Source organism: Chelonus insularis, unplaced genomic scaffold (genome assembly GCF_013357705.1).
Source record: "Chelonus insularis isolate UGA/USDA-ARS -01 unplaced genomic scaffold, ASM1335770v1 contig_272_pilon, whole genome shotgun sequence".
Taxonomy (NCBI): domain Eukaryota; kingdom Metazoa; phylum Arthropoda; class Insecta; order Hymenoptera; family Braconidae; genus Chelonus; species Chelonus insularis.
This window is the reverse complement of record NW_023276459.1, coordinates 51,971-76,751: the sequence shown is the minus strand read 5'-3', so window position 1 is coordinate 76,751 and position 24,781 is coordinate 51,971. Positions and strand designations below refer to the sequence as shown.

The 24,781-nt window shown below is 29.1% G+C and overlaps 1 protein-coding gene across 2 annotated transcripts in view; it reads right to left on the bottom strand.

The window, feature by feature from the left end:
* Positions 1 to 24,781, bottom strand: part of mub (poly(rC)-binding protein mub) — an 87,437-nt gene that overhangs the window by 43,313 nt on the left and 19,343 nt on the right. The window lies entirely within an intron of this gene.

Genomic DNA, 24,781 nt, shown 5'->3' with positions numbered 1-24,781 from the left:
TGTATATTTATCCATCATCAATTATTGACAACTCTGCATTTTATCATGATCTGTATGATATAAAAATACTTCGATGGTCATTTTTAACGTTTATTTTCAAATAACAAATATTTTTTTCTGAATTTTAAACTAAACAAAAATAATTGTTATTAAACTAAAATTATTTACGATGAGTAAATTCTATTTTTTAATGAAAAACAATCACTAGCAGTCAAATAAAAAAAAAACATCATCCAATGTAAATCAAGAACATTTTTTTGTAATAAAAAAAAGTTTCAACGATTTTTCGAAAATTTTCGGAGCTGTCATTCGAGATTTTATTTTATTTTCTGAGTGAAATGAGGAAAAAGACATAAATTTGAGTGATGACAGCTCGAAAATTACGACATTTGAGGACAGTCTGACAGGGAAATTATCATCTGTCATATGTCAGCTGTTTTCAGTCACATTAAAACATTTAAATGATCTTATTAACCACAATGTATTCTAAAACAAAAAATATACACATATGTATACATAAACAAGTATATATTGTTTTTAAAAATAAACAAATAGTGATAAAATGACAATAAAAAATATTTAAACTTTAGTATTCTGAATGAAAATATCTCCAACAGAGTTTCTGATCTGCTTATCGATCCCCAAGAAATTTATAAACGTTTTATAAAAGCTGCATCGATGATGACAGGAAATATAATAAGCTGTCTGCTGGATAAACTGAAGTCTATAAAATAAAAGACATCACGACATCGGCAAATTTTCATTTGCAGTGCATCTCTCCTCTTGAAAACTATCTCAATTATGTTCATATATACACTTACACACATGCTAACTCATATGTATTTATAATATAGAAAATAATTACCGAAAATGTAAGCTTATTCAAGCCACCGAAAACCCAATAATTAATGATAATGTTACAGAATTCTTTGCGAGAAATTTTCAATGAGTTATTATTTCAACCCAACTTGTATGGTATAATACTCTTGATTCGTAAAATGAAAATTTCAAATTGAATGTACCTATTTGAAAATATCAGGGATTAATTCAAATTTGTAAAAGAGATAAAATCACTTGTAATTTCCGAAATATCTCCATTTATCATCAGCACTAAAAATCAATGTGTTGTTTCTATCATATATACACCTCGAATTGCGAATCAATATGGAGATTCGTACGTATTCGCATTTCATAATGGGATAGGTGTACATCCGTAGGGATGGAAATGTATGAAATGGCAGAGAGAAAGAGAAAGCTACAGAAAATTCTGACAGTATGGAGTGAGAAAATTGGAGTGACGGGTATGGATTTCGTAGAGATGAGAGTGAGACTATCTATACCCTATCTGCGAGCTCGATCACACGATATTTCCGATTTTAGATTCTCTACGTCTGTTTCCTCGTGGCTTTCTCGCGTATCTATATTTCTGTTTGCGTCACTCTCTTCGATTTCACAATCAAATTTGATCTCCGTATACTCAATCAAATTTCAAGTTGAACTAATGCATATACATACATTATTCATCGTATTTTGAATATATCCCCATCGTATTCAACAATATATTTTCAATGCTCATAATTAAAACCTCATAACGTATAAATATACGAAAACTCATTTTTGATACACTATTTTGATCTCAATTAACCAAAATTGGCATTTTATTTTTTTAGTAGTAACTTCATTTATTTTCTGGTAATTAGTTATTAATCCATGCATACTTTAATTCAATCTGTTAGGCAATTTGCGATACTATGAATAAAAGTTGATTGTCTATAAAATGATATTTATCAATCATTATTTTGTTAGTCAATAATTTTATAATAACTTTGTGAATATCCATAACTATTTAAATAGTTATTTAAATTTAATTAAGAATAAAATAAATCTTTTTTTTACTCTTTTCAAATTGTTGGACTTATTTTGCAGACAATAATATTATGAAAACATATTTCTTCAGTCGAGTAATAAAAAAATTAGATCAATTAATGAGCTGTAATAATTATTTATCAATTAATTTTGCGTCACTGTTGCTTGTACATTATGTCAGTAATTTTTTTTTAGATTTCATCGTTACGTAAGGTATTGGTATCATCATAACAAGCTCTCAAGGAAAAACAGGAAAAAAATATTCTAGTTTATTACTAGTTTATTGGATATTTATTACACTAGTAATCTTTATTATCCAATAAATGTAATACATTGTGATTTTTTCTTATTTTTTACTTAGACTTTCTGAAATAAATTTGTTTATTACAAAACTGTTGAACTTAACACCACTCCCCAAGTGGCCAAGTGGATTTTATTTCACCAGAATACATCTCAATCAATAAACAAACATTCCTATTGGTCACAAAAGAACTAATAAGAACCGTTATTGTCTTCTAGCTTTTTTGAACGGATTTAACGCTCAACTCAAAGCACACAGGGATCATGGTGACAAATAAAAAATCGTATGAATAGATTGAATAGTTCATTGTATAAATTTCAATAGACTTTTGGAAATGAAAAAGTCCGTTCTACTCACGTGAACCATGATATTAGTGAACAATTAACAGGATTTAATCCACAATGTAGAGATACAGTGCAGCCTACTTTTCTCTTATCTATCAGGATGCAGGCGAGATATTTAATAAAATATCTTGGAGTGTTCATCAATGTAGTCTGAAATTTTCTGGATAACTACGAATACCTTGTATGTAACTGACAATAAGTTGATGAGATACACGGTATATAGAAGAACAATTGAGAAGCAAATCCCTTTAGACTCGAACATTATTCATCATACGTCTTGCGTTGTGGAATGCACATAGTGCCATGGGAGAGAATGAGCTGGGGTCAGACTAGGAATTGCTATTGTGCATATGATAATGACAAGATTATTCGTTGAACAAATAGCACTGATAATAGAGTTGACGAATAATTCGTAGTAATTAACAACTGTTTTTCCATAATCAGTCAGCGTGAAATTGATTTCAAAGTTTTTGGAGTTTGTTTTATTGGAATAAAACTCTATTTGAGGATGAATATGAGGTTGAATTCGATTTAACATTAGATTGCTAACTTTTTTGGCTGCTTTGGAGTCAAGTCCAGCATTAAATATATTTTTTCGATTCGATGATAAATCTTACATTTGAAAAAAAAATTTTTGAGGACAATTTTCCAATAAATAATAAATTTTGTTGATTCATTTTTAAATAATATTTTAATCGGGCTTCCATTATATTAATTGTTTATTAAATAATTCTTTTTTTAATATCGATTTTTGTAGGATGTCGCATGTAATAAAAGAAATATGGTTATTTGAGATTGTTTTCCATTATTTCTAAATTTATTTGACAGATATATTTTGCATGAAACCATACAAATAAAATTGAAAAGCCCAATTAAAGATATCGAAAACGAAACGGAGTATTTTTTAGAATGCTTATTTAGCGGAAAACATTTATAGCTTGGTAATAAAGCCACAACATAGTTGAGAGAAATGGTTCATTAAAATTTCATAGATTGCTAGACGAGTCGTTTTGTGGTACTTGATGTGGAGTATATTTTCATAGCAATTAATTTAATTTAATTTAATATTTCATGTAAGAAGTTCCATGTTATAAAGTCAAAGTTTATGATCACGATGACATATAAAATTGATTAAACTGAAGCTATCAAAGCTTAATAAATTATCAAAGTAAATATTTTGTAGATTAAGCAGAGGTTTAGGGATACTTATCGCATGCTCTTAAAAGAAAATTCAAAAAATATCACATGGTTTCAAGTATAATGCAAATTACTATGAGAGCATTAACTTTTTAAGATAAAACACGTAGAATGATGTATGTAAATGCCATGAAAACAAATTTAAAAAGAATGGAAAGATCGAACATTTCAATATAAAAGCTTTCGAATAACCATAAGCTCATGAAAGAGCATACAGCAAGTGGATTCCCACCAACGTGAAAACTTTCCATTGAAATTCTCAATGCCGCATATTAATGCTTTTGCATAAACCTTCAACGAGGTTGCTAACCACCTTGCAATGCTCCTTCTTCGCTTAGGGGTAACTCTCATCTTTGCAGAATCTCCTAAAACTACCATCAAGTACTCTTCAAGCTAAGTCTTCATCGTATAACCACGTCATTTTGGAATTCGCAAATTCTCCTTGATTACAGTCGATCTGCATTACCAATTAAATTCCTAAACTCATCATCATCTTACTCATACTTGGAATTCCATTATTTTTATTATTTCCATGTATATCAGGAATTATTAGAGGAGAAGGTAAGATTATGGGTCATTTTTTGTTTTTATTCAATTACATTTTACTTGGTTTAATTATCATCAATCGACATTTTTCAAAGTTCCTGTTTATTACCAAGAAGTTATTTTTTAATGGAAGACGCACCATGCTCGCATAATAAACGAATGGACCATATTTAAGACTGGACCATAATTCTACCTTCTCCTCTATGGTTTACTTTTCCATTCATCCATTTGTTGATGAAGTGATGTAACTGGAGTTGAGTTTCAGTAGCTGGATGTATTTGTCAGACATTATTAGAGGAAAATTATTTATCAATATTTGTTGTAATTTATATTGATGTTGAGATCAACATTCTGACGAAATGAATAATTAAATTGGATATTTTTCTTTCTATTCAATGCAGATAAAATTTTTATAAATCATTTTTATACTTAAAAATGTCTATAATCTTGATTTTTCTAACATCGTAGACTCGACTTCTTGAGTTATATCTTTATGAATATGAATAATAAATTTTCATAAATAAAAAATTCGAAGAACTGTCGAAGAATAACTTCTAGTTGATATGAAGTAAATATGAATGTTTTTTTCAATGTTTGTGAAAAGTTTGAAGTATCAAAAAAGAAAACTATTGTAAAATCTCGATAGAAAATACTTTTTATTATTCAAAACTTTATAAATAAAATAAAATAATGGATGTGATTATGTGTTTAAATAATTAATTGAATAAAAATCCTTTATCTAGAAGATAAAAGTAGTGGATTGCAATATTTCTGTGTATTTGAGAATATTAAATGTAGATACTGTTTAATTAATAACAATTATAATAATGAAAATTATGATGATTATTTCTTAAGTAGATTTTCCAATTGAATTATTTCCAGATTGAATTATGTTTTAGTGTATTGACATAAAAATAATAGATTAAATCAATAGTAAGATATGATTATTATCAACAAATAATCAGTTTCCATTTAATTCAATTATTATGTTTAAATATTGATTTAATTTATAAGAGCAAAACATTCTCTCTTATTATATAACAAATATCAAATTTTTTTTTCAGTGTTTAAAAGCTTTGAAATCGTTTTTTTTTCACCTTCGATATTTTTATCAATCTACTTTAACAAGTGAGAAAGGTTGAGTCGAGGCCAAAAATGAAGGGCTGGAAAAATGTCGTAGAGCAGAAACATTTTGAGGACAAATTGATGTAGGTATTCACTTTTTGGATAAATGATGAAGAAAATCAAATTTTCCAAAAGCTTTTCCCTCGTGAAACCTAATTTGCGTTGCACTTCTCACACAAAAGATAAAACATAGTGACGCTAAGTAATTAATTTAATTATTAACATTACGTTATGTACTTTAAAGAAGTAAAAGTCAAATATAAAAAATGAAAAAAATAAAAAAATAAAAAAGCATGGAAAAATTGAATAAAATAACTTACTATATTTTTTTTTCTCTTCGAACAAACGGCAGACATATTCAACTGTGGGCCATTTGTAAATCGACTCTGGAATTTTTTACTTTATCCATTTTTATACGAACAGATGTCGGAGTACTTATAGTGGTAGCAACACCTAAAGCCTCCAAAGGACGAAGATCGATTTTTTCCAGCACACCGAGTCCTACAAATTTTGTACGCTCGAGATAATATTCTCGCCGGTGGCAAGCCGTAGATTTTCCATAAATTTTATCCGAACGGATATCTCTCACTTCCCATATCTCTAGTTCACGTTTTCAACTATTGACACTTTGGATTTTTTAACTAATTCTCGACTTTTATTAAAGAACTGGAACTATTTTTTTGAAATGGACATTTTTTTTTAATTGCAAAAAAAAATTTCAAGAGTTGTTTTTTGGCTTTCAAAAACAATCATAGATTTAAATAAAACATATGAGATTATTAAAATATTGCATTTCGAGTTATTATATATTTAATCGGTTTACAGTTGATAATAGAGTGCGGAAAATTCTATATTATAACAAAAAGAATTTTATTTTAATAGATTATTATTCAAAAGATAATTTTAAATATTTCATTTTATTATTTATATAAATATAAAAGTAGAATACTGGCTGTGAAAATCCCTCCCAAAAGCTACAATTGTTCAATAATAGTACATACAATTTATTCCTTATCAACTAATCTGGCACCACAAATTAACAAAACATTTTTCTCTAATGTTAAATAATATTTTCCTCTTTAAATATGATACAACAAAAAAAAAACGAAAGATTTAATCAAAATAAATTAAATAGAAAAATAAATTAATCATGAAAATATTACACAATTTCATCACTGAATTCTAGCTTTCGAGTTTATTTTCTCAATATATGCCACGAGAAATTTCTAGGAATGAATCCGGTAGTCATATTTATAGCGCATAATTTAATAAACATTAAAGTCATCCAGCGAAATGAAATATTGATAAATTAAATTATAAAGACACTAGATACTCTTCAGTGGAATGAAATATCTCACCTGGAAAATGAATATTCACAAAAGTGACCGTAATAATTATACCTATCACTTTTTCATGCTTCACCGAATCTTGATATGAGTGAATTTCCGATATTTTTATTTCTAACTTGATGGTAAAATTGTCAAAGTTGGTTAGCGTTGGATTTCGACTTTTGAATCCTGAAAGCAGAACCAACCCACTACGAGTATAGCGCGGGAGAAAGTTGACTCAACAAGATCGTGGTTTTGTTACAACCGCGTTGTGAGTACAGCCATGCTCGCCACTGTGACACATCGCAAATGGCATTAATTAGAGTGTTTAGGAAACCTCGTTACAGAGTGATTCGTTATAGCAACTTTGTTGTGGCATTCGCGTTTCCGAAAACACCTACGGATTTAGAATTAAATGACATCCAACTAACACAATTATATAAAACCATTTCTTCTCTTGCTACAATCAAAAAAGGTAACTACAATGATATTAGAGAAATTTTGGCTAAAATTTGCATATTGTACATCCCTTTGTAATTTTATTGTACATCAGAACATACATATCAAGAAATACACCATCACACTAGGGTAGAATAATGTTTTTTTAATTTCATTCATTAACATAGCCTTAAATAATTGTTTGAATTGAAGTAGAAATGACTAAAGTTTTTGAACTTTTTTATTGTCAATTTATGATGAGAGAATTACTAAATAGCTATCGTATGCTGTTTTCAAATGCTCAGAGTAAACTCGGTGGTAGATGAAGGAATAACAATAATTGAGAAGTAAATAGGAAGACCTACCCAAAGAGAAGTTTGTAGTAATAACAAATATGCAATTACTACAGCAGTCAAAATTCATTGTGTGTTATTTCATAGTTATCCATGCAAAAATAAATAGACTTATTTTTTTACCAATAATTAGTTTATCATGAGTTTTCTAAAACTTAGGAGAATTAATTAACTACTAGTTTGATTTATGACGAGATCTTAATTGGTTGACATCTCGACCATTGTTGAAACCGTTTGGAGTGATTGTGGTTAACTCGAGGACAATTCAAACATAGTTCTAGGATTTCCAGTAACCAAACCCATGTAGACTGACGTCAGATTTGGATATTTTGTCCAAAGTTGGTCATTTTCGTATGTTTCTACGTAAGATTATCATCAGAAAATTTAACGTAAGCAAGTGAATGGCAACCTGATGGTTGGTTACTAGGAATAGCTTTGTAATTGCTATAAAATATTCCAACATTGATGGTTGAGATGCCAACCAATAACAATCTGATCATCAACCAACAGTTAATCAATCACAAGTTTGAAAAGACTTATGGCAAACTAATTATTGATCAGTAAATGATAATTTATGTGTAAACGGTAATATAACTGATTGTTAATAATAAAATTCTTAAATAAGAAACTAAAAGGAATAATTATTTCGTATTTTGTAACAACGTTTAGTTCAAATAAAGAGTGGGGTGTGTAATAAATTATTGATAGTGATAGAAAATGGTTTTTTTTGTGTGAGTAAAAAATTGCTGGTCTTCATCCAGCTAACACAGTAAACTATTGTGGTTTCAATCGATTGAGTATTTGGTCATTTACTCTGACTTGTTTTTCTATTGGTACTAGTTCGTAAATAAAAGAGTAACATTGGTAACAAAAGAAATTAGCTGGACATACTGAACATCACTTTTGGTAAGTATTGATTTTTTGATGAGTCAACCAACAAATAAAGTTCCACTTTACTCATTACAAACTTAACAAGAACAATTTTTAAAAAATTATTATCTTTATTTTTACGACTATGTAATGTACGTTTCACTTCACAACAGCCAAGATTTTATCTAAAATAGCGAGAATAATTTTTCTTAACTCACCTTCCTAGAAAGTTCTGTGACAGTTGTCTCTTTTATTGCTGTCGATTATAACAACGAGTTCCATTTAAAAAATTCCTACATAATTTTTGCCAATAATTCTAAGGCTTGTAAGTTTCTTGAAATAGTCTACAGATGCGGTAGAAGTAACATTAAATGTAAAAATGACTGGTAGAAATATGTAAAAAATTTAAAGTGATGTATTAGAATGGTTTTAGATTGATATCTGTAAGATATTTTGGCATGAAAATAGAAAAATAGACGAATGATTTGTTCAGAAAGTTGAAGTTAAGATTCTGCCAGAAATCTTTAAAGTTTCTTCTATCAAGTCTCTTCAAGCACACTAGACTAGATAGAAATCAATCTCTCAAGGGAGTCTATAGCTTTTCCCTCGTATTTTTATCCTGAAGTTTTGACATCAAGGATATGTCTAATTCAATTCATTTGAGAGAAAAAATGCCTGGTAGATGTTATTTTCTTCTGCATCTGACACACAAGAGGACTTTTATTTCAAAAAATCAACCTACTTTTGATTATGTAGAGAATAAATATTATTTATTTGTCATCGATATAATTAAATATTATATTTATATATATCTTTTTTTTCTTTTTTTTTTGGGTAAGAGTTCAATTATAAAAGTTATGAAGATAAAATTGGATTTTTATGAGAATTGTTTCTATAGGTTGGGCAAAAAAGTAAAAATAGGCAGGTTTGATTTACGATTGAATGGAATAGTTTCCAAGTGTACCACTCGATTGCACTTTTACTGAGCATATGTTTTATATTACCCCGTAAATTTTCATTACTCGATTTTCCTCTCTAGATCTGACTGTCGTCTATAGAGAACTTACTGAAACATAGAACATATCCGCTTCTATAAATTTTTTTTACACCTATTTTTAACTTCTAATAAAATTTGCAATCACTAAAATTACTCTGTTGATTTTTATGACTAATGAATATCAAATTGTCAATGAATATGAAACAAAGTGGTCAGTTAAAGTCAAATATAATTTTAATCTTCAAGTGACCTTATTGTATTCACTTTTTTATGAATTAAATCAATTATTTTTAAATTTGAGCATCAAGTTGACAGAAAATAAAATATTTATTTAGAATTATCTGAAAATCATAGACTCATGAGTGAAGATTGAAAAAGTTATTTTCTTAATTTAAAAGGATGATTATATAGCAAAAATGTAAAAAAGGTGGAAAACATTACGGAACAAGTAGAATAAAAGGTCTCTGAAATATGAAACCAACTGTTTCGAGAAAGTCTAGGTTCACTCTCAACGATTTGTATGCACATATTTTGCTACAAGATGTCACGAATAACAAACTGTTATCGTAGAATAGCATTATCATTTATTTCAACCGTTTGTGGATATTTTTTTTCAACCGATATTTCAAATTGAGTAAAAAAATTGAATTTAATGTGACAAAAATACGATAAAAATATTTGCAAAGTATCGTAAGAATTTCCGCTACGTGTTAGTGGATGAGCTGCAGAAGAGACGCGTTTTCGATTTCCTTAGGGAACCGGTCTAGATGCTGCTGTCTCTTGTGCTCGTTCTCGACATATATACACTTCGTAGCGGAAGTGTCGGAATGGAAAAGGGAGAAGGAGAGAACGAAAGAACCACGTTGGGCGTTTATCCGAACACAGGCGGCACTAAATTGACTGTCGCTCTTCGAAAAAGGGAAAGAAAACGGAAGAGAAGCCTGACATGCTAGCGAAATGCTCAATTTATTTTTCCATGAACCCACAAAAATTTCATTTCACCTGTCTGTGTTTAACAATAAAAAAAACATGACTAAATTGTTACACGGCATCGAAATTTTTATTGGAAGTCCAATGCATCTTATTTCTGATGATTGAGTTTTTCACCTTTACTAGTGCAATCATTTAAATAATTTTTAAATTGATGTTGAAAAGTTTTTCAGAATAAATAAAAAATCTCATTTACTTCTTCATAAGACTTTTAATTAATTTTCAAGAATTTTTACGAAAGTTTTATTTCATTTTTATGAAAAATACCACCTCACAGTATATTCAAGAATAAAAAGCCTCATAAAGCTTATATTTAAGCGCCCTCTTCTCATTCATCGTAACAAAATGATGATTGTTGAGGAAGGAAACTTTGGCATCAATTATAAAGTGAAGTACTCGAGAATGGAGAACCTCAAATACTTAATAAAGATCAATTAAATAGAATTACTAATTACTAAGAAAGGAAGAGAAAATATAAATAAATGGTCATGTCAAGAGTAGTAAGTGCTACGTTTGGTCAGACTATTTGGATCCATATTTAATGAGTCATTCCAAAGTAACATAAGTTACAGTAAACGTATAGTTCCAGACCAAGCATTCCCTTGTTGTTTTATACAAAATTGCCTTACATAATACTTGTTCTACCAAGAGTGTAGTTCTATGACTTTAGTTATCAAAGTTTCTCCAGGTTATTTTAGAAATGTATCTATTACAGGGAAGCCCAAGCTTGAAAGTTAAACAGGATCTGTTGATTTTTCAAGATACATGGCTTCTAATCGAGATTCACCAACTTTTCCAAACTAATATTATCTTTTTCTATCAATCTTTGTTGATGTTTCATGAATTTTCAGACAACATGAGGATAATAGGCAGCATAAGTATCTAGGCGGAATTGGAGAAGATTTGAATTAGGAACACCAATATGGCATCATCCAATTACAAGAAACCTTAATAGTGTCACGTGGATTTCAGGTATCGTTAGAATAATCAAAAATATATCATTTTGTGATCTCACTACTTGACACTTAATCTTACTTACTTGGGTGAAGTAAAAAACGATGACTTAATGTTCTTATAAAGTTAGAGAATAAAATAACCTAGGAATGAGTTTAGAGAAATCCACAGTTTAAAAACAGCTTTACTCTAATGAATGAATGCTATCTTAAATTATCATAAAGTTTTCTTGGACTTTACCTCATTTTTTGGTTCGAAGGTTCTACACCACAATTACGTTCATTTTCGTAATGAGTCGTAATAGCAGTGTTCATTTACTTACAAAAAGAGGAATACCATAAAAGTGCCATCTTTTGTTACTGATTCATTAGAATAAGTGTTGAAAGAAAAAAATGTAACTCAAACAAAAAATTAGTGTCAATAGTTTTATGGATTTTTATTGATTATTTTTAATAACAATAAAATAGAAAAAGCTACTATGATTTTATAGAAATATTTAGTATTTATCCGAAACAAATATCATATCAATGTACAACTTTATATCAAGTTTTTATTACTTTTCCACAAAATATTTCAATTGAGGTTACAACTCGATTTAATTTTCGTGGCATCAAGCCACAAAAATAGTTGAAAAAAGTAAATAAAAGCAAAACTCTTCGATGTATTTCTGATAAACTTCTTTTTTTTTTTTAATTATTTCAAACTTTGATATTTGTTAGATGGTATGTATCCGTCTGTATATAAATTTTATCACGTTCTCGAAAGTCTATGCATATTAATATCATCAGTTTACAAACTTTTATTTTATATTTTCATATATATCTAAAAAAAACATTATTTTTCTCGTATTTTAGCATCCGGTGAGTCCAAATAAATTAACATCAAAAAATTTCCCATCACGTTCGTCATTTTTTTTTTCTTTTGATATACCCTATGTGATTTTTTTAATGGAAATCTACTGGATATTTTTAATATCACTAAAAACAAATAGCGGTATTTCTTTTTATTGAATTTTCAAAAGTTTAAAATATTTAAATGAAAGCACTTACGGAAGATTGATTTCCGTTGAGAAATATTTTGTTAATAAAATACAATAGTAAACTTCAGACTCTAGATCTAGGTTTAGAGTAACTATTGTTGAGAATCTACCCTTTAAACCGATGAGTAGGAAACCTTGTAAACTAGTGTAGTTATATAAATAGTACTCTACTACCTCGCACTGAGAATACAAAGGATCCGGATGTACTTTTTTAATAAATACTTTTGTTTTGAACTCACGCAAAGAGTTAGTTTTTTTTAAAATAGAACTTCAGTTGTTTTTACGAACAATAGATTTATTTTTTTAACTCAATAAAATGAAGCTAACGAAATTTATAGATAAAACAATAAAGTGTATTTTTCAACGATCCAACTAACTCCAATTGACAAAAATATCATTTAATGCTTGTTAATTTTATTTTAACAAAGTTTAATTTTTAGTTGAATCAATTAAATTGTTTAAGAACTATTTTGAGAATAGAAAAAATATTTTTAATCGAAAAAATTATTGTAAAAAAAATTTATCTTTTGCTTTACATACATGGCAAGAAGAATTAAGTAAAAATGACTCTGCAATATAAAACAATTTGAGTACTGGGTTAAATGTTACTATCCACGATAGTAAAGTTTGCCCTAAAAGTTTGCTACAAAACAAATGAAAAAATTTTACCATCTTGTGGTGTAAATTTAACTCTGTTTGTGCCAAGTACCCTGGTTACCCTGAATTGCAGAGTGATTTTTACTCAATTCTTCTTTCCTTATATTTAAAATGAAAAATTCCAATTTTTGATTCGACAAAAGCATAAAATGATGTATGATATGTATAATTTAATATCTAATCTTAACAGTTAGCTGAACATGGAAAACACAGAATATTGGAAAGCGAAGATTTAATCTCACAACGAGATTGCTAGAAAGACCAGGGGTCAAAGGCACATATAAACGAATAAGGCACGAATAAAGGGGTAATACAGTTAGAGAGATTGGTACGCATAATCAAAGTTGCTTTCCCATATTCAACCAATCACATTATACGCCTGAGGGGTGAAAGCTTGGACGTTTGAGCAGTTTATAGAACATTTCATTCGTCGGACCAACCAGGTGTAATTGAAAGACGGTAATTGAATTTGACGACTCGACACGTCGCAGTGACTCGTTTCTGATTTTCCGTTGATTATTCCGTTCATCCCTCGTTGCTTAATTGACCGGAAAAAATGTTATATTTTTTCCCAGGAAACTTTGAAAAAACTAGTAGTCTAGACAAACAATCTAATAAAACCAAGATCAATCAATACATTATATAGGCAAGAATTATTTATTTTTTCCAACTGATATATTTTATTTTCCCTTTAATTTTTTTTCTTTCGTTTCTACAATCAAATTTATTGTTCAAAAGTTACCTCTCGAATTTCCATATTTCATTTTTCCTCACCCAACTACCGAAGAAACTACTTGGTTTCAGTTACACCGATCACTGCCTCGTGCATCTTTAAACCAAGTTCTACTGTCAGATCAATGATAGGAGAATTTATTATTTATCTATAGAAAGCGCATGTCTCGTTGTTCAAAGAATATTCTTTGGTTAAAAGACTTGAGACTGTTATTACTCTACTAAATTATGCAGGACAAAATTCTTGACTTGGTATTTAATATTAAAGTTAATTACCACGAAAGTCTCGAGAAGCATAAAATGGAAAAATAGTCTATCACTAATCAAGATATCATTTTACAATGTAAATGAAGTAATGAAAACATTCAAGTAATAGGGTAATCAAATAGAGTCTACTCATTCATAATAGAATAACACTGTAGACTTAAGCATTTCAAAATTAATTCCAACATAACTGATGAAGCTATTAGACATAAGAGGCTTTTTTATGTCAACATATCTATCACATATAATATCCAAAGTTCAATAGACCTTTAAATTGTCGGAACTGGTGATAGTTGAAAGGAAGAAAAGCCTACAACTCAGCAGGTGGCTCGTTTTCCCGATTTATGTTGAGTTTAGGAGCAACCTTAACCATTCCCAGTAAGTATAACGTCCTCCGGTCGACCTGAGTGACCCTGGGGAATTTGTCGTAAAGGCTTTTCGACGGAATGAGTTTCCACAACTCCTGTCACATCCTCACACCCTCGGAAAACGTTTATGTACCCCATTAAACGTGTCAGTTTGTTTGCAACCACAACAGCTTGTAATTATCTGGTTTAATCTTCTACTAGAATACTAGCCTATTCATTAGTAGGCACTGCAGTGGACAATTTCAGATAAAATTCATTGGAATGAATGAACCATTTGTATTGCTTTGATAAAATATTAAACAGGTCTTCAGACTGATAGGAAACAATATATTCTTACTAGAATTTTAGAAATATCTATTGGAAGCTCTAGAAGTTTTTTGCTTTTACATTAATTCGTTTCAATATTCAAAATGTTTTACTAGTTCATTCAAAAAAGAATTGAAATTAGAAATAATTTATCAATGAATTTGTTGTGAGCTTTCAAGTAAAATTAATAGGATAGGTAATTTTTTGAAATGTTTAAGTATATGTTTGTTTGAAAAATAAGTCAAAATGATTAACTCATCTAATTAAGAATTGTTTAATGAGTTGAGAGTTTCAGCAGTGATTAAAATAGTATTCACAAGCAATGTCTGTACAAGTGAGATTCATTTTACAAAATAATTAGTATGTCAAAAAGTTTAATGTAAGCTCTTTACAAGTATATCTATTGAACAAAAGCACACAGTTGAGATAATAAAGAAGCATCCAAATTACTCATTACGTAAGTTGCTGCATTGCCTTTAGCTTCATAATTTTAACGATATTAAGAATTTTAATATTAATGTAAAAAATTGAAAAGTTAAATTAATTGTAAACAATGGATAATTAATTATTGCTTGAATAAAGAAAACGAGATAACACGTGTTATAAATGATGTGAAGATGAATTAAAATTAGCAACCTGTTCAAAGTGAGCATTCATTAAAACATGCTATTTTAAATTAAAACTAAACAAATATTGAAAGTTCAGTTGGTTATGAGCTGAACCAAAGTACGCATGGTAATTAAAAATTAAATTAAATTGAATTTACAATTTCATCAATATAGATAATCCATCTGTTATTAGAAATATCTTTCTTTTATTTCAATTTCGTTTGTATCTTTTTCAGTATAATTTTTCATCAAACACAATTTAATTAATATGAATGGAAGAAAGATAATTAAAACATTGTAACTTTGTAGATACCACATTATTTTCCACCTATGATATTAAAATATGTTATATAAAATATTAACAAACGTTAAAGGAACTCATTTTTTCATAGAAAATTGAGTGTCAGTAACATTCATGAAAAAACATTAACTTTAATTATGATGAATGTTAGATTTTCCATAAAATAATTACATTTAAAAAAAAACCGCGACCTCTGATAGATTCAATTCTATTTATGGATTCATAAAATATCGTAATTATTGATTTATTCCTATTTTAAAATTCATAACAATTATTCTTTATTCAATTATTGATTTTTGCAATTAGAATGGAAAATTTCGAGTATTTTTAGTTTTTAATATGAAAGAATAGTCGTCATAATTTTATCATCTAAATGTAATCAAGTGTCAGTAAGAGAAATTCTTCTTCATAAAAAATTTCATTTAGTGTCTCAAATCAAAGTAAAAAAGTTCAAAATCTAATATAAAATTTTCTTCCTCCTCATAAGAAAGAAATTTAATATTGTAAACAAGTATAGTCATCTTACAACTCATGTTGCTTAAAGGATTTATCAAGATTTCAGAGCTTTGTAAGCTAGATAGTTCTGTTACTAAAATTACAATGACTTGAATTTAAATAATTCATTTGATACCTGAGTCACTACTAAGTAATTATTTAAGTATTTTATAAGACAATACTCTGGATATTACTGTAACGAGATAAGATATTTGTCAGTTGATAAATTACAAGGATATTTCAACTGACTAATGTCAAACTATTTCCACTAATTTAAGTATTAAAAATTCACGAAACTTGTACAAGTCTATGCACTTAGGTTGTTATTTCTACCGACAAGTAGATCAAGTCACCAGAGAATTTTAAATACGTAACAAAAACATGTTAGAACATTTATCCTATTTTGTAGCTTAATGTTCGTTTTAAGATCAAGCACTAGATGAGAACTAATTCTTAGAAAAACCGCAGGAACATTGGAAGGAAACTAGAGGATAAAATAAATGGACTTTGCTCTCTTCTTGAGAATCCATCACTGTTCCAAACGCTATTTCACAGAACTAAATTGACTACGTGAACGTAATTTATATCTCAGAGAACCGAGAAATACATCCAAGCAATTTAGAGTAAAGGACTGCTATTTATTTATTAAAAGATGAATACAAATTTGTCTCTAAACATTGTTGATTATTTCTCGAAATACTGTGAAGGTGGTTTGTGGTAGTTTTGAGCTTTTATTAAAATGAACGATACATAATAATTTAAAAAGACTTACTGGGAAAATATATTTCGCGAGTGGGTAAGCAGGTAAACGTTGGGCCAAAGTTTTAGGTTGATCGTGGAAGGTGAGTTACAGGAAATAGAAGTTATTTCATGAGTATGCTATGGACCCTCAGGTATACTTTAGAGCTGCTTTCGCGCTTGGTGAGACACATTAATATTTATTTAAGGATATTCTCAGCATGCAAGGTGTGTTATTCATAAAGTTAAACACGAGTTATTCAGATACATCGAGAATAAAATTGAGTTATTATCCCACACTATTTTTTCAATTATTCATCATTCTATATTAAATTCAAAGTTTTTTTTTTTTAATGTAACTTGGAATATGTTCCATCTAGTTTTTGATCATTTTCAAAAAGTAGAAAAACTTTAGACACATTTCCTTTTTTATCCTTGATTTCACGCTTGTATGAACACTAAAGCAAGGATTATGAGAAAAAAAGACTGGTCTTTAAAAAGAGTATTAAAAATACAGAAGTAAAAAAGAGTTCAGATTGGGTCAGGGTCATAGAAGTGAGAAAATTTTTTTTTTTCATTATTTTCAAAAGGTGTAGTCCATTAGCTAAAATTAACAGGAAATCATAAATTTTAGCTAAAGTTTAATTTCCCCTCTTAAACTTGCGAAAAGTTAGTTCAACACTCTTCTTTAATACTTCCCCCTGTTTAATTTGTTTTTAATTTTTCCTAACTTACAAGAAAACAAATGGGCATAATTATTCTGCGAAGATTGTATAGGCCAAAATAATTACAATAAAATTTCCTTCATTATTTTCACATCTTTGCAATTATTTTTTTTTTATCTCCTTTGCTAATATTCTTTTCTTCCTCACTACAAAATAATGAATTTAATTATAAAATGTTTGCTGAATGTTTTCAACGTGAAAAATAATGAAAATAAGATTTTATTTGGTGATGAAAAATATTTGGCATCGTTCCCAATTACCTCGTTGATTCCAAACTCACGACAGTAGTCGAAATCATGAAATAAGAATTGTTTTTGTGGTGTTCGTTGATGAGGGTAATTATAGTATGTCTCTTGAGTTGAGTTTGTATAGGAAAAAAATAATAGGGCGCGTTAGTGCTTAGAAGAAACGTGATTTATTGTCAGGAAATCGCTTCACATTCTCGATTACTCTGCAAACGATCTTTGATGACGTGTAAAGAACCCTTCCTCACGAATTAACCGTTTTTCTCACTTGAACGGATTGCAATGAATTTACTTAACAACTCTAAAGAGAATTGAGTGGTATACGTTTACCGGATAAAAAGTTAATAGAGTGATTAAGTTAATGTATTGGATAAGCTGATGATATAGAATACTATTGTATCTGAAGCATCAAAACCTAAGCTACCTCCCCGAAGAAATCAATTTTATTGTTCTTTCTTGTCATCAAAAAAAGTTTTTAAACAAAAGTTGTAATTTGGGACTTTAATCATAATTATATTATCTCATTAACAATAAAATTAAAAATATTTTATATGCTGGTTGATATGCAAATTTCTGCAACAGAATACTTCTAGCTGTCGTTTACAAAGTTTAGAGGATTAAACTGTTTACATGTAACCACTTGAAGTGGTCATGAAAGATCATAATATAGTTATGGCCTCAAACACACCCAAAATGAAAAAAAAGCTTAATTCAGACCTAAAGGTTAATTCAATGATATGTTTTAAAGATAATTTCTTTTTTTGTTTAAGTTTTTAGAAATATTTTTGGACTTAAATTGGGCGCATTATGGGCCTGGAAATTATTTTTAGGGCTTCCTTTGGCCTAGAACATGTTTTTGGGCTTCCTATGGGCTCATCCAACAATCGATTATTTTTACTCAGGAGATAATCGAATAAGAAACTCTGTCTTTAATATTTTTAACCTCTAGAAAGCTAGAAAAAAGTATGGGTTCTTAAACTTTACTTTGACTTTTCAAACAACTGATTTTAATTATTTAAAAGAGCGTAATAAAAGTTTTTCAATTCTCAATCAATTCTTAATGATTTCAATTAACAACAAAACTTTTTTTTAAGCGTGTAATCATCCTTTAAAAATTTCAGTGGAGCTGAAAAAGATAAAAAAAAACGTAACAAAAAGATGTCTTTTTTCCTACAGTCAAACTGGGAGCCCTAGACTTTTTCAAGAATAATGAGAAACCTCGCGAGCTGAAAGGAATGCTGATACAAGTGTAGAGAAGAAGAAATGAGGAAGTAAAGACGTGGCTCTACAAAGAACTCTTTAGTCGGTTTTCAAGAGCTTGTATTTCCGCTTTTTCGAATCCGGATACAGATCTTTCGGCGGAAGTCTTTCAACGAAAAAGAAACTAAATAGACCAGTATCGTGATGATGTTACACCGTCTCGACCTATCAAACATACTTGCCTTTTGAGTGCTTTAAAAATATTCAATTGTAATATAAAGTTTTATAGTCAACTAATAAAGGTTCCGTTAATAATAGAATATATCATGACTTGGAGAAAGAAATTCTCTAGTTTTCTGTGATAATTCAATACCCTTATTAGATGATGATAAGAAATATTTGTTGTAAAATTTGTCAAGAATTTATCAATTTGATAGAAAATTTATCTGGAATTTTGAGAATTTCCCTGATGACGATGGCATTAACGAAAAATTCACGAGTTAAAAATGCATAAAACTTTGGTAATAAAAAATATTTTATCACTGAATATTGCATGAGACTGCATATCATGACTATATGTATATGGCCTGAGGCACGCAATAAAAAATATTGAATATTTTTTTTTTATTAAAGCGCCATTAAACCAATACTGAAATATTGAATATAGTATGAACCTTTAGTTTTTTTAGTTTTTTTTAATGAAAATTTTCAAATGCTTCGACTGTCGGAATTAAAACGTGATTTGGTCATGCACAAAAATTTATAATACGCTTTAATATTAATTTAATCGATTACATTTACGAATAAATTGTATAAATTCAATAAGTAAATAAATTAATTAGTCCAGCCATATGTTAAATTGCTCAATATATATACGAGATTATTTAGATTCTAATAAATGCTCAATTTTCAATAAAATCTCATTAATTTTCGCAACATTTAACATCAAAGAAATATATTCCAATTAATACATAACATACTGCTATTAACATTATTTTTTTCATGTTAATAAATTAATAAGGAAGTATGTCTTATTTAAAGAATCAACAAATTATTTTTTAATTAATGTAATTAGCAGTCAATTTTCTTTTAAAAAACAACTCATTAGCCTTAACATAATTTTTTTTAACTTTCTAAAACTGTATATAAATTCATTTAAATTAATAAAGAAAAAAAAACTAATTTATTGAAATAAATAAATAAATTGTAACAAGTTTTGATGTCTTGCGGTATTAATATTAATACTGAAACTAAAATGGTTATTTTGGCCAAAAATATTACGACACGGAGTACTCAAAGTTAGTTAATTCCTCGAGAAGTGTAGCGATTAACTATAAATAACATGTCCTAACGTCTTGAGTATTCTTCTATCCAAATGGTTATATTCAGATAAATTTATCGTTGGCAAGTCTAGTATTGGCTAATTCTACGAGAGATATTTATTATCAGTGTAATGAATAGTAACCTCAGCAATAGGTACAAAGCCTCTAAAACGTTGTGGTTTTGACGCATGTAATTAATTACCAAAATGGTATGAACAGCAGTTATGAGTTATTAGAGAGAAGAGCGTTCATCAGATTTATTGATGATTGGCAATTTAATCGTAATGGTGAAAGCCTATGTTACACGAATATGATAGTTGTTACAGAAAAGAGTTGACAAAACAATGTATATCAAAAGACTACATGTGTTTATCAAAAAGGACGCAGTAAAATAGCGTACATTTAGGTAGACTATTCACACTTGGAAGTACGAAGCTTTTTCGTCTCTTTGGAGAATTGCTACACCAGCAGTTGGTGCAATCAAAAGCCGTCGTGAGACTGGTGATGTGTGTAAACATACACGTTTTCCTATTGATGCAAACAACAAATATATGTAGATACATATATATATATATATATATATACACATAGTGAGAGAATAAAAAAGGAGCAAAATTGGAAAGGCTTTTTATTCCACAACGTTGGATTTCCGTAACATCCGGAGAAAACGAATTGACAGATGAAATACATAAAAATGGATAGAAAACGACAAACAACTATGAAGTAAAAGAAATAATGTGTAGATAGTAAAATCAGTAGCAACATCTGTTGTTTCGTCTTTTGTGTTTCATCTGTGCTTCTTTGTCTCGTTGAGCTTTCACTTTATTCCTCAAAGTGCAAAGTTTCGTTGTTACAAATGCGTCTGTCAGAGTGTTATCGTCCGACGGAAAAAGTAAAGTTGAGAAAAATGTCGTGTACATTAAAAAACAAAAAAATAAGTCAAATAAATCGTTAAATAATTCAATTTTATGCTTCATCTTTCAATCTTAATAAAAGTTTATGGTTAATTTAAGTTTGATGACTATTTAAAATTATTTATATTTAAATTATAAATAAATAACGGCTTTGTGGTAAAATTTCAATTCAATCTCTGCGTGATTCAAAACACCTAGAGCCTCTTGAAGTTTGGGAAAGTTTGCGGTTAGAATAATCTATGCCTGAACTTGCAATGCATCGCAATAAGGCAAAAGATGAAGAGGGATGAAGTTTAGATACAACAAATTGAATCGTTTCACAAGTTCTCTTACGATGGACTCTCATGTTCTCCACTACTCTTTTGATAACATCTTATAATATCTCGCATAGTCTCGTTTCTGAGAGTTTTTCAAAGAGTAAAGAAACAATATTGTCGGATTTGAAGAAGTTATCTTCAAATATACATCAACTTTGCTCATCATAATGAGTAAATATACCAGCTAAAGCGTCCGGTATATTTTATCAAGTTTTTCTCATCTAAGATTGTCTGATGGAAACTAATTACTGAGTAACAATTAAAACCACGCAGCCATAATAATTGTGTTTTTGAGGCTGCTTCCATTCCTAAGTAAATAAAAAACAATCCTCATAACATCTATCATGGCTCTTCAGTAAATAACTTTTTTAAACGCGATAGCAAAAAAAATAAAAAATTAGTTTAAAATTATCGAGAGACTATTTTTAAATCTATTTTCAGCTTTCATAGCATTAAAGAGAAATTCTTTAACAATTATTTTCTGATAACTATGTGGTGAGTTACAATAAAACTTTACCTGTCCAAATACCAAGTCCATATGAAACTCACAAGTTTTTTTTTTCTCCCATCGGTCAGACTTTTAATTGATAAACACAACCACACTTCTACTCCAGCTCGATAGAATTTTTCATTACTTTGCGTGGAGAACAGAGAAAAAAAATTCTTCTGAACGATAAAAAAAGAAAGTATTTTTCCATCGAGCTTGACTAATTAACCAATCGAATTTTTTATAGATTTTATTATAAATCCATGACAGTATTAATCATTTTAATTATTTTTCATCCTCTCTTAGTAATAACTCTGTGTAGAGAATATCAGATCAGAGTCTTGGAAGAATGAGAAATTTATATAGACAAAAGCTACAGTCTTCATCCTCTTTCTATGCAACCGCGATTTTATTTGTCATAAATTTATATGAGATGTATTAGAGTCGAAGTAATACTGAAATACAGCCCATAAAAGTCACATGTACTTCATTTCGGAATTCCGAAGTATTTTAAATTTAATCTACAACCATTAAATGGCTTTTATTTAAATAATGAAATTGGAGCAGATTTTCTATAAAAAAAGGAAATTTTTATAAACAATTTTAGTCGAGTAGTGTGATGTTTCATGTGGATTTTTTTAACCACTATTTCATTAAAAAAAATGTTATTTAGAATAACTTTTTTTTGTTAGTTGTTTCAATGTACGGAATAATAGCTATATTCACTGGGATAAAAATAAAATCAGTTTTTTTTTATTCGTATCGAGGAAAAAATGTAATTAGCTTCAATACCTAAACGATTTGTTCAGCATCAGCGGTATTTATTTAAAAAAATTGACAAATAATTTTTTTGACTATTTGATTTACAAATAAAAAACAAAGTTAAATAAAAAAAAAAGTTTGAAATTTTTGTGACTTTTCGATGGTTAAATTTATGCTGAAGATGATCAAATTACAAAATAGAGTTTTTTTAATTGAAAAAAAAAATTCATTATATGCTTTTTATCTTAAATAGTGACAGAAATTTGAAGCTTTTTTTACGTCACATAGTATCAACAAATTTGATAAATCATTCAAATAATGAATAAAAAAAAATTAAAGTTAAATAAAAAAAAGATAATTTTTAAATTAAAAAATGAAACTTTTTATTTTCCATAACAAAGTTGATTCATCATTCCAAATAAATACTGTCAACTAAAAATACATTTGATTTCGAATGAAGAATAAGATAACGTATGTGTGTGCAATAAAGTTGTTTTTTCGAGGGGACTGTCTATTGAAAAATTTCCATTGACTTTTAGACGAATAAAATGAAGAACTCTATTTATCAATACCAATATTGATTCTGGAGTACAGCGGCATCGATTGCCTCCTACATGGAAACCTAACACCTCTTTGTCGACCTAGAGAATTTGAGGGATGCTAGGCATGGAGTGCCATTGAAGGTATGTCGGGAATAATTTTCGCAGTGGACGCATCGATTGGATACATATATACCCGCACATCTGTGAGTAAATGCTATAACAGATACATATGTATGTATGACTATGTATCAATGTGTGGCTTCAGTATGTAAAGGTAGTGGCTATCACGAATGAGTGAATGTTACCTCATCCCTGTGCTCTTTCTGTGCAACCCCTCATCGACATGACTCGCCTTGTAAAGTACATGGATATATATGTATTTAACCTGCATGCGCTCAATGATGACAAGCACACCGAGTGCTATTTTTCATTCTCCAATCAGGTTTAACTCGCAAACCCAGCCCGTCACAATGGCTGTCAATTATTTTGCGTTTTATAATAGCTGACCCAATACAATCCAATTGTATGTTATTGATGTCTTTTATTTATCAACTACTGGTGCCATGAGTAATGTTAAAAAATGGGCGAAAGTTAGTTGATTGATAATTCAATGATGCCGTAATCCTCACAATGTTTGAGTGATAATTGTCGAGCAATTTTGGAAGTTAGATGTAGACAGATTCCTCAACGATGTGGACACGCATAGAGGAAATCTTGGCGCGAGTATTCTATTTAAATCACCGCCAAGTTATTAACATCTTCCCAGACCTGTGCAACAGACCCTCGTCGTTGCACTTGCTTCAGTCTATGTCTCCAAATAATAATAGATACCAGAACGGCATTCACGACCCTGCACCGTGGACCTAAACCAGTTAAATTAGACTAAAAGTGTCAGTACACATCAGCTTTTGTTGGCTCAACCCTCATCAGAAGTTAATATAAAACCTTTAAACGAGTTGCTAGTTTGCATCAATATCAAAGAAAAGTTAAATATATGCACCTAGAGTTTTTAAACATATATTTTAAGCTGATTTTAACTAAAAATTAAAACAACCAAAAGTTTTAGGATCGTAAAGTAGACGACTGGAAATTGTTCTCTAAATACGTATGACCAAGAAGTTGGTAAAGTCCACATGAACTCCAGTTTTATTCCCACGCGGAGTGAAGTTTGGACTTCTAAAAGTCGAATATTTGTCTTTCATTCCTACTGAAAGTGGACTCTTGGGCTTATTTCGATCTCAAAGGAATTTTTTTTACACAAACAATTGAATATTTACTGAGAAAGAATAGTTTTTACTTCAAGTTTAAATATAGACATACTTATTATTTAATTGTTTTACTTGAATTTTCAAGATCTGATGCTAAATTCAATGTTGTAATAAAACAGAGTCAAACTGAAATGGACAAAAACAACACAAAAGAGTATTGTATTTTAAATACATCATTTTCG